Source organism: Chaetodon auriga, chromosome 19, assembly GCF_051107435.1.
Source record: "Chaetodon auriga isolate fChaAug3 chromosome 19, fChaAug3.hap1, whole genome shotgun sequence".
Taxonomy (NCBI): domain Eukaryota; kingdom Metazoa; phylum Chordata; class Actinopteri; order Chaetodontiformes; family Chaetodontidae; genus Chaetodon; species Chaetodon auriga.
The window spans coordinates 2,901,544-2,915,356 of NC_135092.1; the positions used below are offsets into that span (position 1 = coordinate 2,901,544).

Sequence of the window (13,813 nt, forward strand, 5' to 3'; positions counted from 1 at the left end):
ACTTGCAGTGTAAATGCTAAATCCTGCATTTGTGGACAATTACTCAAGAGTTGATTATTTAGGGGCCAGGCAGGTCTGCTGCCGAGCCTCCTTGTATTTACCGACCTTCTTCTTCTTCTTTCAAGAAAATCTGACCGAAAATAAATGCATGAAAATACACAAAACTTTGGAACCTCATAAGAAATCAGTTGTATGTGCCACCACGCTTCAACTGTCACCAAAAATTTGGTCCAGTGTGCAATGTTCAGATGCATTGAGCTGGCAGGAATTCTGAAATCTATCACTTTTTCTCAAATTAAAATGATTTAAACCCATCACTCATCACGTTTTTTACTGAATTGACACCAGACTTCAACATGTTTTGTTGTTAACAGATACTGCAGATTCTCTCTAAATACATCTCTAATGTTCATGGCAATAAATGAAAAAATTTTGCTGTCAAGGCAGTGTGGCAAATCAGAATTGTATCTTAAAAACGAAATGTTAACAGTATTTTCAATTCTATCCTCATTCTGTCCTCAGTCCACATGCCAAAGTATCCTTGGACAAGATACTGAACCCCCAAAACTGCCCCTGATGCTGCGCCATCGGTGTGTCAATTCATATGTATGTCGCTTTGGATAAAAGCATCTGTCAAAAAATGACTAATTGTAGTTGTAATTGTACTTTCTGTCACCCTGTAGTAGCTGGAACATGCTTAGTGCAGCTTTAAGCTACATCAGGCCTGCCTGTTCATAATGGCTAGCAGCTACTATGTTTCTCTTGCTTCATCTTGTTCTTTCTTTGTCTGTTTCTTTACCACATGTTCATCTCACAAAATAAAACATTTTCACCAGGTAGCTCAACATGACCACAACACGCTGTTGGAGCAAAGGTTGTGAGTTCATGATGCAGGTGGTGCAGAATGAACATTTTATACCTACTCGAGAGACATGTGACTTCAAGGTTTAATTATAATTTTGGTTTGGACAGTTCTGCTGGTGGACCCACCTGTATTTCTCATTTAGCTTCCTTGTCTTCCTTTTTTCATCCTCCTCCTTCTTCAAAATGTCTGGCCCTGACTCACTGATGCGCAGCAGCTGTAATTTTTCTCCTTTTATTTAAAATCTTTGTGTAAACTTTCAGTTAAACTGTACTCTCTCTCTGTATAGTTTGACACGATTCTTGCAGAGAGGTTAGTGGTGTTTGAGTCTGTTGTGGGGATTGGTCTACGGCATAATTTGAAAAGTACACGTTTGTGATCCGTGTCAGACTTTTCATACCCAAACCATGCACATTTGACAGAAGCAGCCCCTCTTTTAGGTGTGAGCCCCTTGTTTTGTCTTGGCTGGTCAGACCTTCTCCTGTTTGTAATTATCCCATTCTGTGTCATGTTCAGTCTTCTCCATGTTTGTTAGTGTTACCTTCATTCAACTTTCCTGCTTGTATCCACGCTGAAGAACGCAAAGAGCCATCCAAATGATGAAAAGTATTGCCGTAAAAAGCATGACTTGTGAAAGAAAAAAGAATTAACAAAAATGGAGCGTATATATAAACAGGCTCACTGTGGGACATGTTTTTTGTTTCCCAATACAAACAGGAATAGTATCACCATGGATACTGATGGGTACATTACTGCCTGTGCTCTAAATGCATAACATCCCCCATCCAAAAAAAACATTGATATTATTTCACAATGGCCAAGTGCTGTGGAATAGATGGTGGCCTTTTTTTAGATAATGCCTGCATGTTTGTGCACTAAAAAAAATGTCTTGTCATGTGATTTAATCTAAACCCACCATGACAAGTCAGTATGACAAAAATTAATTGTAAGATTTGTTTATGACCAAAATAATATATGTGGTGGCCAGGTAGAACGTGTGTTTCTGTGGTGTTTCCTCCTTTGGCTGGCACGTGGGGATAATGTATGATACACTCATACAGGTGTTTTCACCTATTTAGCTTCATTCAGTGCAAACTGTGTTTGCAATCTAATTCTCCAATTATTCTTTATTTTGGACATGTTGGGATGGGACAAATTACTCCTTCATTATTCCTCAGGGGCATGCAAAGCTGCCGCACCACATGTGCAGCCCAGCTGTGTCTGCACTGTCTGCAACACTTAATGTGTACGTCATCATGCACTTTCATCCCTTGAGGAGTTGTCATTGCTCTCCAACTCTGTAGCTGGTGTTGTGGACAAGTCTTCAGCAGTTTAGGGAGGCTGCTGTTGAAGTCGACTGAGGCTGAAAAAGCCACATGTGATCTTTTTGTTAAAACTCTGACTGCATGTTATCATTGTACAGCATGTGTGTTTCTGTTTTCTTCAAACTACCTCCTCGTTCTTGTCAATCACTCTCTGACTCCACCCCTTTCAATTTGCATTATTTTTTTTCCTATGTGAGAGAGTGTTAGTATGACATTTGATTAACCAGAATGACAGTCATTCAAGAGTAAGAGACCCACCTGAACACATACCCTCTACCACAATAAACAACACTGTCTGATTATTGGAAACAAGGTCATCCACAATGTCATTACATTTGGCCCAAAATAAATAGATATTTAAAGTAGGTGTTTTGTTTGTCTTTAAACATTAATTTGCAGAAAATGCATCAGTTTTTTTCTTTATTTTTTTGTAATGTCATGAGGTAGTCACTTCCTACATCTCCTGAAGACTTCCTCTTGGGGTTATGGTGGTTAATGGGTCAGTCTAACACGAGTCCTTAACGTTCCCTCTGATTTTGAGTTTTCACATTTGTTTATCATCACGAATGAAGAACAGAAAGTTCAAAGGAAATTACATAGAAAGGAATCTCAAGTCCGAAAGTCATGACAAGGTGTGAAAATCATTGAAGGTGAAACTGAAAATCATAGGCAACATTAAGGATTAATGTGCAGGGCTGGAGACTGACGTCGTCATTTCATCCTAGAGATGACAGAAAATGTGTATTTTGTAGTTTGTGCCGGCACTGCATTTGGCATGAGGAGAGAATAGTTGAATTTACTGTGAGGATTGCATTTAAGGAAAGTGAAAGATTAATCAGAAACATTAGGAACACCATGACAAAATTCATGTAAATTTATATCTGGAATTAGTTTTCCAGATATTCTTTACAGTGTATACAGTGTCCTCTTGGACTGCAGTTAGACTGGATAGACTGCCAACATCTCCATCTTTAGGTTATGCTGCAAACGGGACAAGGACAAAAATTCATCACAAAATTCAACATGTTGATTAACATTGATCTGAGGGGTAAAACCTGAAAGTTTAGAAAGATGAACTCAATTTTGTCTCAATCTACTTTCATTTCTTTATTGGAGAATTAAAGTAAGAAAAGTTACATGGAACCTCAGGGGGTTCTGCAATGTGTTGTTGTCATTCTGCCAAAAAAGGGACATTATCACAATGGCATCCTAAGAAAAGCATAAGGATCTGCCCTGGGAGAACAAGTGGGAAGCACCATCTGTTGTTCACTCATCCGTGTGTCAGGCACCAGGAGTACCTTATCTACTTTCTTGCAAACTACAGTTCCAGCTCCAAGCAGAGCGGCACGATTGTTGTGACTGAGACAGACTGGGCATTCATCATTTGTGTAGGAAAACTGGTTTACTGTTACCATTCCATTTTGTGTTACACTTTCCTGATTTATGTATTTGCCTGATGTTCCATAGAAGAATTGCATGAAATACATGCAAGTGCAAGTTAACAAATTTAGCATTTTAACTGATTTCTCTGGCATGTGATTTAATCATTGTTTCCATCCAAGGTTTCACAAGGCTAGATCGTTCCAATATGTATTTAGGTGTGTTGTGTACATTGTCCAAAAGTAAAGAGAAAAGTTTTAATATGTTAGGCCAAATGCTGTACTCCAACACAAGAAACTCTAAAAAGCAGTCTGACTACTTGTCACTTATTCTTGGTTTACTGCTGAGCTTTCTGTGGGAGCAGCCGAGCCACCTACAGCACCCACAATGATTTGGAATCTCCTAGGAACCCCTACACATGGTGTGGGCCGGTATGCACAGAGAGAATAAGCTAAAAGTAGAATGTAATTGGAAGCAGTGTTTCATGGCAAACTGTTTTAGTAATGAACATTTTATATTAGCCCTTTCAATTCACATTAGTAATACCTACCACTTCTTGGCTTTGTAGGTCCATGTTGAAGCCTGTGATTATTGGAGCAACAACTTTCGACAAACAAACAGTCATGTATTTAGAAAACTTGAGAACAAATTAAAAAAAGGAATGGGCTATGGTGGTAGGGGTGTATAACTTCAGGTACCAGGTCCCGGCAAGTTCAGGAAATCAAGCTATATTACTGTGAGGAAGGGTTTTACGCCTCTGCAAATCCTGTGCTGTGACGATTGCCAGGTCAGAAATAGAATTAACATCGGAAAGTAATACTCTGTCTCAGCAACTACACAAGCAATAGTAACATACCAAGATGCGATTTTCTGACTAGTTTCCCAATCAAAGTTAAAATATGACCCCAAACATGCTGACCTTCATGACATTGTCCAGTGGGATTCTGGCATTGAAAAGAGGTGTCTGAGAGACTCGAAAGGACAGAATCAACAACGACCAAGAATGTGGCACAGACACCGGCTCAAACAAACAACCTTGAACGGGGAGGCATGGGAAGTGAAATGTCATTTTGGAAACATCTGTAGGGCTCAAGATACATCACAGCAAGTCCAAGGAGGCATGCACCACACACGGCAAGCACACCACAGCTCAAGAGACCTCCCAGTGCCTGAATTCCCCCCAGAACATACTGGAAACCTCCAGTGCCATCCGAGAAAGCACACTGTAGCCAAGGAAAGAATCAAGTGGTCCAAGATGGGTGATGCGATGGAGTGGGCTGTACTTGATGAAGACCTGAACAAAGGGCTTGAAGTGGCTCAAACTGAAATAACAGAAAGGAAGGCACATTCATCGACAGCCATTCTCTACAACTTGGCAAAACAGTGCTTTGGAATGGTGCCAAGGAAAGAGAGCAACACCAGACCAGAAAAGCAGCCAAATAGATGAGAAATGAAGATCAAACAACCCATGAAGGAAATCAAAACCCCGAACAAGCAGTTCAAAGTGGCCAATACTGAAGAAAAAGAAGGCATAGAAGAACTTTCAGCCAGCCTCCATGAACAGCTCATCAGAGCGAGAAAACAGAGGCACAAAAGAACGAAAGTTAGATGAGCCCATTTTATCAAAGACCCACACCACTTCACCAGATCACCTCTAGGTGAGGTGAAGTCTGGGACTCTAAGAAGCATGAAAGATGAGGTGGATGAATTTGTTGAGGAAACCTTCAGTGACCCATCAACAAGCGATGCCCTGGTGGAAAACCAAAATCTCGTCACCACTGACCCACCAACAACAGCCTTCAACACTAGCATTGTCAGAGTTGCCCAAAACAATGTTCCTTCCTGAAAAACACATAGGTTTGAACCATTCAAATATCTATTTTTTGCTCATTAAGTCCACAAGAGGGGAAACCAATATGTCAGGCATACACCTTGTGCTGGTATATTTTTTTCAAAATAGGCATGTCTTTTAAAAGATCACATTACAAAATATGTTCTTGAATTACTTGCTGCTTACTCTGCAGATTTTCCAATTGGTGCTGGTCCACATGTCCAGGAAGACTTCAATGTCCTGGACAAACAGGAGAAATTCTGGTCAAATATCATCTATGTCTATGGACTCTATATTCCCAATTTTTTTTTTGTCCATGTGACTAATGGCAACAACAGTTTTTTAAATTGGTGCGATATTGAGCGAGAGCGCTGCAGCCGGCAGCTGTGAAATGGGCTGCAATATAATCCCTCTCCGCAAAAGTGTTTTTGCTACTAACAGGCTCAGATTGTTATTCAATGCGTCTGACAATATTATTGAAAGGATTTATATAGAGATAGAACTTTTTGTTAAAGAGTAAGACCCTTTTTTGTCTAAGCAGAAAAAGCCACTGCATTATTCTCACAAACCAAACATAATTTTTATTAAAACACACTTAAAACTCAGCAGAAACAAAATAAAGCCCACCTAAACCTGCTTTGTTCATCTTTACACTGGTCCAACAATCATGGCCAACTCCAGTTTGGTTGGTATAAACACTAAATTCATCAAATTGGAAGGACAGTGAGAGAGAGAGGGCCGACATTAGAGAAGCAGCAGAGAAACAGTGTGCAGAGCCAGAATATTTGACTTAAATATGTCAGACTTCAACAGATATTCCCAGAAAAAGTGGTAATTACCAGATAATGGGAACTCTGGTTGTGTGACTTGTGTCTGTCACTGTTGAAGTCTGACATATTTAAGTCTCTCCAGCGAAAATAATTCTGAGTTAGATGTGAAAATATTTGGGCTCCACAGGCTGTTTCACCCGCTGCTTCTCTAATGTTTGCTCTCCCTCCTGCTCCTCTCCTTCAGTGAATTAAGAGTTTATTTCAACCAAATAAGAGTTAGTGATGATTGTTGGAACATTGAAAGATGAATCAAGAGGGTTTTGGTGAGTTTTATTTAAAAATAATGTAAAATTACTGTTTCTGTGAATGGAGTGTGGTGGCTTTGGTGAGAGTGATTTAACAGCTAAAATAAACAAATGTAAACAAAATGGAGTGGAGTGGATCTCATGCTTTAACAGAAAGGTTTACCTCTGCAGGTATACTCTCCATAATGTTGTCAGACACTTAATATAACAAACTCAACCTGTCAGATGCAAAAACAAACACTTTCAGTGGACATACATTGATGGTACACATACTCCTGGAGGGATCATATTGTAGTCCTTTTCGTGGCTTCTGGCTGTAGCGCTCGTTCAGTATGCATGGATCATACAATTCACACATCATTTTCATTGATTGGAAATGAAATGTAGGTCAAGCTGAAAGTGCAGAATTCACAGTACAGTATAGGACGTTTATTTAATTTTTAATTTTTTGTAATGTGTAGGTATGGAGATCTTTTCTAAAAGATGTTTATGTTGAAATAATACACAAGCAGTACTTCTCTCGTGGTATTGATTTTCCCTCTTACGGACATAATGCGCAAAAATAGATACTCGAATCATTTGAACCTCTCTGTTTTTTTTGTTTTTTTCAGACAGAATATTTGAATGTCGTTTTTGGGTTAAAGAAGCCCTATTGCCCTCACTGGTGTGAGCCCTTTAATGGATGAGGTACAAACAAAAACAGCAAGCTGAACTTAAAAACCTCGCTCCATACCTGCTTCCATACTTACTGTTGGTGGTCTACTGGTAATTTTAAATGAATTTTGATGTTATATATTAGAAATAATCTCAGATAAAATAAAACCCTTCTCAGATGAATCTCACTGTTTTACTGAGAAAGGCTCAGCATCTTGAGAAAGCTGGAGCTATAGATGGTCCACATTTCCCATCATGCCATGCTGGACTGAGTAGTTTGCTAGCTTTGCTGTTTTATGTTCCAAAATGCAAATATTACTTTGTAACATTAGTGTTTGTACAATAGTAATAGTAATGTGTGTCTTGGTTTATGTTGGTAATTGTCAGTTTTGTGCTGGTTTACAGTTTACAGTGACATGGCTGCTATGTTTCTTGATGGCAGCTGTAGTTTCCAGGAATCATTCAGGTCTTGGGTCCTGTGCTTATTCGTGTTATGAAGGTATCATTATTGATAGCTGGTGGTAATGTGTTATGTGCTTTCTTGAATGTAATACTGTTACTGAACTCTTGTGAGTACTGTGCTGTATTACTTTGTTGTTGGGGAAAAGCAAATGTCACTAACATGTTCCACGTGTTAACCCCAACAGTCGTGGCCACTAAATATTTTTGAAGGTTGAAAATGTTATTTGTTTTGTGCTATGTTATTTTATGTTAGTTATTCCAAAAACATAGACTCCTCGTTTAAGTTTTAAGGTAAGTGGTGGAAAAAATATTTGTAGTGTAGTCGTTTAATTACTGTGCACACTATTTGAGGAAATTGTTGGATTTTCCTCTGAGAAAGGACAAATTCCTTGTTGTGTAACCATTCAGTTCTTTTTTTTTTTTTTTTTTAAGAAAATTTAGGATTCAGTATTTTATCTGTTCAATGGTGAAATTCTTTCTGAAAAACACTCATTGCCTAGTAATTGTGCATGCATCATAGAACTGATATGTCTCTGCAAGCAAAACATTTTTTGTGAAGATTAATGCAGAGGTGAGCTTGTGAATAGTAGGCTTAAAGATTTAAAAAAGACGCCTCACCAGTGGTGAAAGGTTGCCAGTCTCTTCCACCTCAAATGAGCGAGCACTCGGATTATGGGCCCTGCTGTCCAAAAGGTGTTGATTTTTGCGAATATGTAGATGAAAAATACATCAACAGAATGATGACTGCCTACTGGGACATGTCTATGTGAGAGAATAACATTGACAAATATTTACAGCATGGGGATTTGGGTTTTGTGGCTAGCAGATTTATTTTACTCACCAAGAGAGAGATGATCCACCACACCTTTTAGTATAATTGAGTAGCTGTCTTTGTGGTTGCAGTAATCCTTTGCATTGTTGCTAGGCGGAGTGATTGGGATATGCAACAGCACAGAGGGAAGCCCCATCTCTCAAAGCCATCCACAGTCTCATGAATTAGTGTTGTAATGTCTGTTTAGCAACGCACACCTCCACAGTGATCTGTAGGGTATTAAAAATCTATACTCAATTAAAAGTACTACTCCAACTAAAATACCTCAAATAAAAGTGAAAATTACCACTTGAGAAACCTCCTCGAGTAAAGTAAAAATGCAATTACAGTTAGTCATTTGGCAGATGCTTTTATCCAAAGCCACGTACATATGCATTCACACACCAATGGTACAGCATCAGGGGCAGTTCGGGGGTTCAGTATCCTGTCCAAGGATACTTCGGCATGTGGACTGCCGAGGCCAGGGATCAAACCACGGACCTCCTGATCGGTGGACCTCCTGAGCCACACCTTGTTGATAAACAACTCTAAGTACAAGTTACTTTCCATTTGAATATATTTTAAGGCTGTGTGGGCCAGTGCAAAAAAATGAAAATGAAAGGAACATATAGAAGATGAATGAATGAATGAATTGAAAATTAAAACTTAGGAAAGTAACATTCATTCTGAAGTTGGCATTATATCAGGATAACAGCTTTCACCAGTTTAAACAGCCCAACAAAACACTGGTTACAAGATGAGTTAATGTCATTAACAAAAGGGGGGCTAGCTAACCAACTACATTTTCACCTACAGCATGTACAGCTTACTTCAGTGTGCTTGCAGAGGTTAGAAGAGGAGTTTTCAAAAGCAGAGATCTCAGTGTTTTTGGGAGTCACAGCAAGCACATCATGTAACTGTAGCAAAGCAATGTCTACTGACCTCAATATCATTATGGCACTTTTGGGAGAGCTCAAGCGTACAGTTCACACAAGACAACTCAGGAATTTACCAGACCTGGAGGCTGCTAAGAAGCTGTACCACCTCAGAAAATACAGGGCCAGTGTTAGTATAAAGGACTGAGGGTATGCAAACTTTAGAAAGGGGACCATGGCAGTATTTTCTTTATTGTTGTGTTTTGTTAAATGAGTTATAAATTATAAGAATGGTACATGTCTTACAAATTCTCCCAGAGGTATGTAAGTCTATCAGCACAACTCTATATAGCTACTAGGTGTATCCAGTAACCATATTACTGTCAGCTCTCATGCTTTCATCCCACCCTCCCATCCCCCACCCTACAAGATGGCTCCTTAAAATTTGATTACCATGCTGCTACAGAGATAATTTTGCCCTGACCCCTTTTTGCAAACCTCCCAGGGACCCCCTTAAAAAGGTGTTTGTTCAGTGAGAGGGCTTAATTATTGACAGCGTAAGCAGAGAGCAGCATGCTATAAATGTGAGAGTGCTGTATGATATAAAGAATTTTGCCTGACAACATTTTTCCCCCTAAGGTCTTTTCATGAACCTGTGGGTTGTGTACAAAATACAGTAGTACAACCATGATTCCAAATAAGCTCAGAGGCTGTGCAAAACATAAATAAAACAGAATATGATCACTTGCTAATCCTTTTTGACATAAACTCAATTGAAAGCAGTACGTGAAGTATCTCTTCAATAAAAAGAAGAGAGCCTTCAGGTCTAATGAAAACGACAAGCTGAAAGGGCACAGTGTGAGCTGAAGGTGGAACTGAGTGCAAGCACTTCTATAGACAGAAACTGGAAAATTACACACCAGCAAAACAACATCAGACATGTGTGGATAGGCATGAAGCAGATGTACAGGCTTCCACATCAAAGATGGTGAGCAGGGGAGCAGCCAGGACAGAGCCAACAAGCATGTGTTTTTAACAGGTTCAGCACAGGACCCCCAGCTGGGCCTTTCCACACAGGACCAGACTTCACACGTTCTCAGACACCAAATCAAACCCTGCTTTGCCCGCATCCCCCCTTGCTGAGCACCCCTGATCACAATTTCCCGACTAGACTGAGAGAGACTGGTTCTGGCCCACCTTGTACCATGGATGAAACTACCTCTAGACCCTCTTCAGTTTGCCAATCAGCCTTGTGTGTGTGTGGATGGTGGTGTCATCTACCTGCTGCAGTGCACTCACTCTCACTTTAGTGGTAGTGGTGCACTGTAAGAAACATGCTTCTTGATTTTTCTAATGCCTTCAGTACCATCCAACCACTTCTACTGACGGAGAAGCTGCTCAGGTTGGGTGTCATCATGTTTACTGTCTCCCGGATCGGACCGTCTGTTGGATAGGCCCCAGTTTGTGCAGCTGGAGAGTGATGCCTCAGGGGACTGCCCAGTCTCCATTTCTATTCAGTCTGAACACCTCAGATTTTCAGTATAGCTCTGAATCATTCCACCTGCAGAAGTTCTCTGATGACTCATGGTGGGTCATGTTAGGGATGGGCAAGACTCAGAGTCAGGGAATTTGTTGGAGGTCAATTATACATGTCTGTTCATGTTGATATAGGCTAATAAAAATACAAATGTGGTAAAAAAGTGAAAATATAAAAAAAATATTTTTGCTAATTAGGCCCAAATAAATAGATTTATATTTATTTGAAAGTCTGGCATCGGCTGTGTCTGCTTAGAAAACTTCTGGCTCTGGGACAAATGTAGTTGAGGACTTCTGTCATAGCTTGTGGTGTAGCTGCAAAATGTTAGGAACGTTTCCTAATTTGAAACGGGTTTCCCATTGATTATGTTGTTAATGATGTTGAAAAAACAGTGTAGCTGGAGATGATTCACAGCAGTCCTGTCCCCAGATGAATGTGGTTTTCTGTAGCTTAGTGGTTGACATTGTTGTAATGGCGACTGAGAGAGTGCTGTGTGTTGTTGCTGCAGTGTTCAGACATTAACGGTCCATCAGAGAATTTGCTATCAACTCCTTAATTGCAGGTGCAGAATGTAGTTATGTGACATTAATTATTTGATTAAATGTTATTTTGATTTTGCCAATACTGGACCTCTGACCTTTAATATATAAATCAGATGTGGACCTTTGGGTGATAAGTTTGAGAACCTTCAGTGTAGAGTATGGAGCAGGGACAGTGCAGTTGCTTGTCCCTTTCCATACTACATATTCATTTTATACAGAATATACCACACCCCAATCATCTTAGTGTACTGTTTTAGCAGTTGGTATACAAAAAAATCCACATACTTAGATGTTATGTACAAACAGGAAATGATACAATACTTATAACTATACATGTCAGTCAAACTGTGGACTTGAATATCACTGCCAGTTAAACTTAGCAAATGAAAATTATAATGTTTTTCCCAGAATTTAATTGCTATTTTCAGTATTCTAATGTGTTGCTGTTTTACCAGCATCCATAATTTGTTACCTTCGCCAAGGAGGTCAGTGTGGCCTTCGGCCTTGGTGGCTGCTCAGCAACAGATTCTCGTTCAGTTAGCTGACCCAGTAGCACGGTACACACATTGACCTAAGAACAAGTGAGAGCGCCGGCAGCAACGGCAGACAGGCAGCAGGGAATTCACCGTGTGTCATCTAACTGGGTGAATTAAGTTTATCTCGACTAAACCACAGCTGGTGATTGTTGGGATAGTGGAAAGATTAACAAAGATGGTTTTGGTAAGTTTTATTTTGTTTCTGTTGGACCTGTACAAACATGTTGGCAGTTGCTGTTTGTTGGGCGGACAGTGGCCGTTTGGAATTTTTTAGCATATCACCAAACCCTAACAGGTACCAGTAATCCTCTGGGTTAGCTTACACATGTTGTTGCTCTGACTTCATACAGAAAGCAGTCAATGTGGAGCACTCAGAGACAAAGGTTTCACAGGAGAACTAGTACAGTTGTTACTTCGCCACAGTTGTAACAATATGTTTTTCTCAAACTAAGATGTGGCTATGGAAGTGCACATACACAAATCTCACCTAACTAATTATACTCTTATTCATATTCAAATTTGAATTGTCTTCAACAAACTACATAAGAAATATTAAGACGATGCAATAACGATGAAGACATGTCTTCCTTGTGAACAGAAATTATTTCATAAGGCTAAAGCTGCCATGTTCATGGTGTTTTCTCAATCTAAGCACTTGATATTTGTATATGTATTTTTTTAAATGTCTCTCTTGAACCAAATGTCTTATGAAAAAAGAATATACCTGAATTTTAGCATAAAGCAAAAATAATAGGTCTTTAAATGTGATTGCCCTTTTTCAACAGCAGAGGTCATTGCAGCATGGCTGTGTATGTGAGCGCTTCAGTTTTTAGAAACATGTCTAAGCTTAGCAGGGATGTAGTGTATGAAAGGTGGGTGAACCCTACCGAACTTCAGCTGCTCCATCTCTGACCCATGAGGGCCGTTATATTTTCAGCCTCGATAAAGATCCTCCAGAGACAGAAGGCATTAAATGACTGTTTTTATACAGACTAGTAGTACCCCCTGTGACTAGTAAAGTGATTGTATGTGTAAGATGGGGAAGTGAGTTAATGATAACCCTAACCCTGACCTGTAGATCATGTTGTTCAGTTTGTGTGTCCAGGTTCTGGACTGTGGCGTACGTGACTTTATAAGAGTGCATGTACATTTCTAAGTAGTGGTCCTGCAGACATGCAGCCTTTTAGTTGCACATTAGAGGGCATCATAGCACAAACAGCAGCCACAGAGATGATAAGAGCAGCATTACTAACGGTCTGCCTGATTGTGCGACTGCTTGTGGTAGAACATTCAGATGCAGATTTCTTGTGGGACAGATAAGTCACATGCTTTCCTATGCACATGTTGGCTTGTTAAATCTGCCTCTTCTTGTTCAGAAGATACTCACAAGCCGTGTTTTCAGCAGGTTTATTGTCGTTATTTTAATGTTTATTCACTGCACGAGACAAGAACGTAAGTCAGGCACCATGGATGTTCGTCCCTATTTTCCTCCTTTCTTTGCTTGCGCCTGCTTACGGTTGCCCCCAGACCCATAGTGGGGGGTGCTAGCCTGTTGCAGGTCAGATTGTCTCAAGAACAGCCCCCAGCTGTATAGGACTTCACTTCCTCCACAATGCCTCCAAATATATAAATATTTATCAAATATCATTCCTGCCATGAGCCATCACACTGTACAATAGTAACTTAAACAGTTAATCCACCAACCTCACAAACTCTTGTGTTTTACATATTATCTGCACTGCTGCAATATTGCACATACAGTCTACGGTTTACACTTATCTATCATCTGAAACTGCACAAAGTTTTTGCTGTTTTTTGCTGTAAATACTGTTTATATACTTAGTTATATTTTTTATTATATTATTATAATATTATATAATATATTTTATACATTATAATGCATATTATACAACTATATATTTA

General features: G+C 39.6%; 1 protein-coding gene across 2 annotated transcripts in view; it reads left to right on the top strand.

Moving 5' to 3' along the window:
* LOC143337728 (ras-specific guanine nucleotide-releasing factor RalGPS1) overlaps positions 1 to 13,813 on the top strand; it is a 96,280-nt gene that overhangs the window by 938 nt on the left and 81,529 nt on the right. The window lies entirely within an intron of this gene.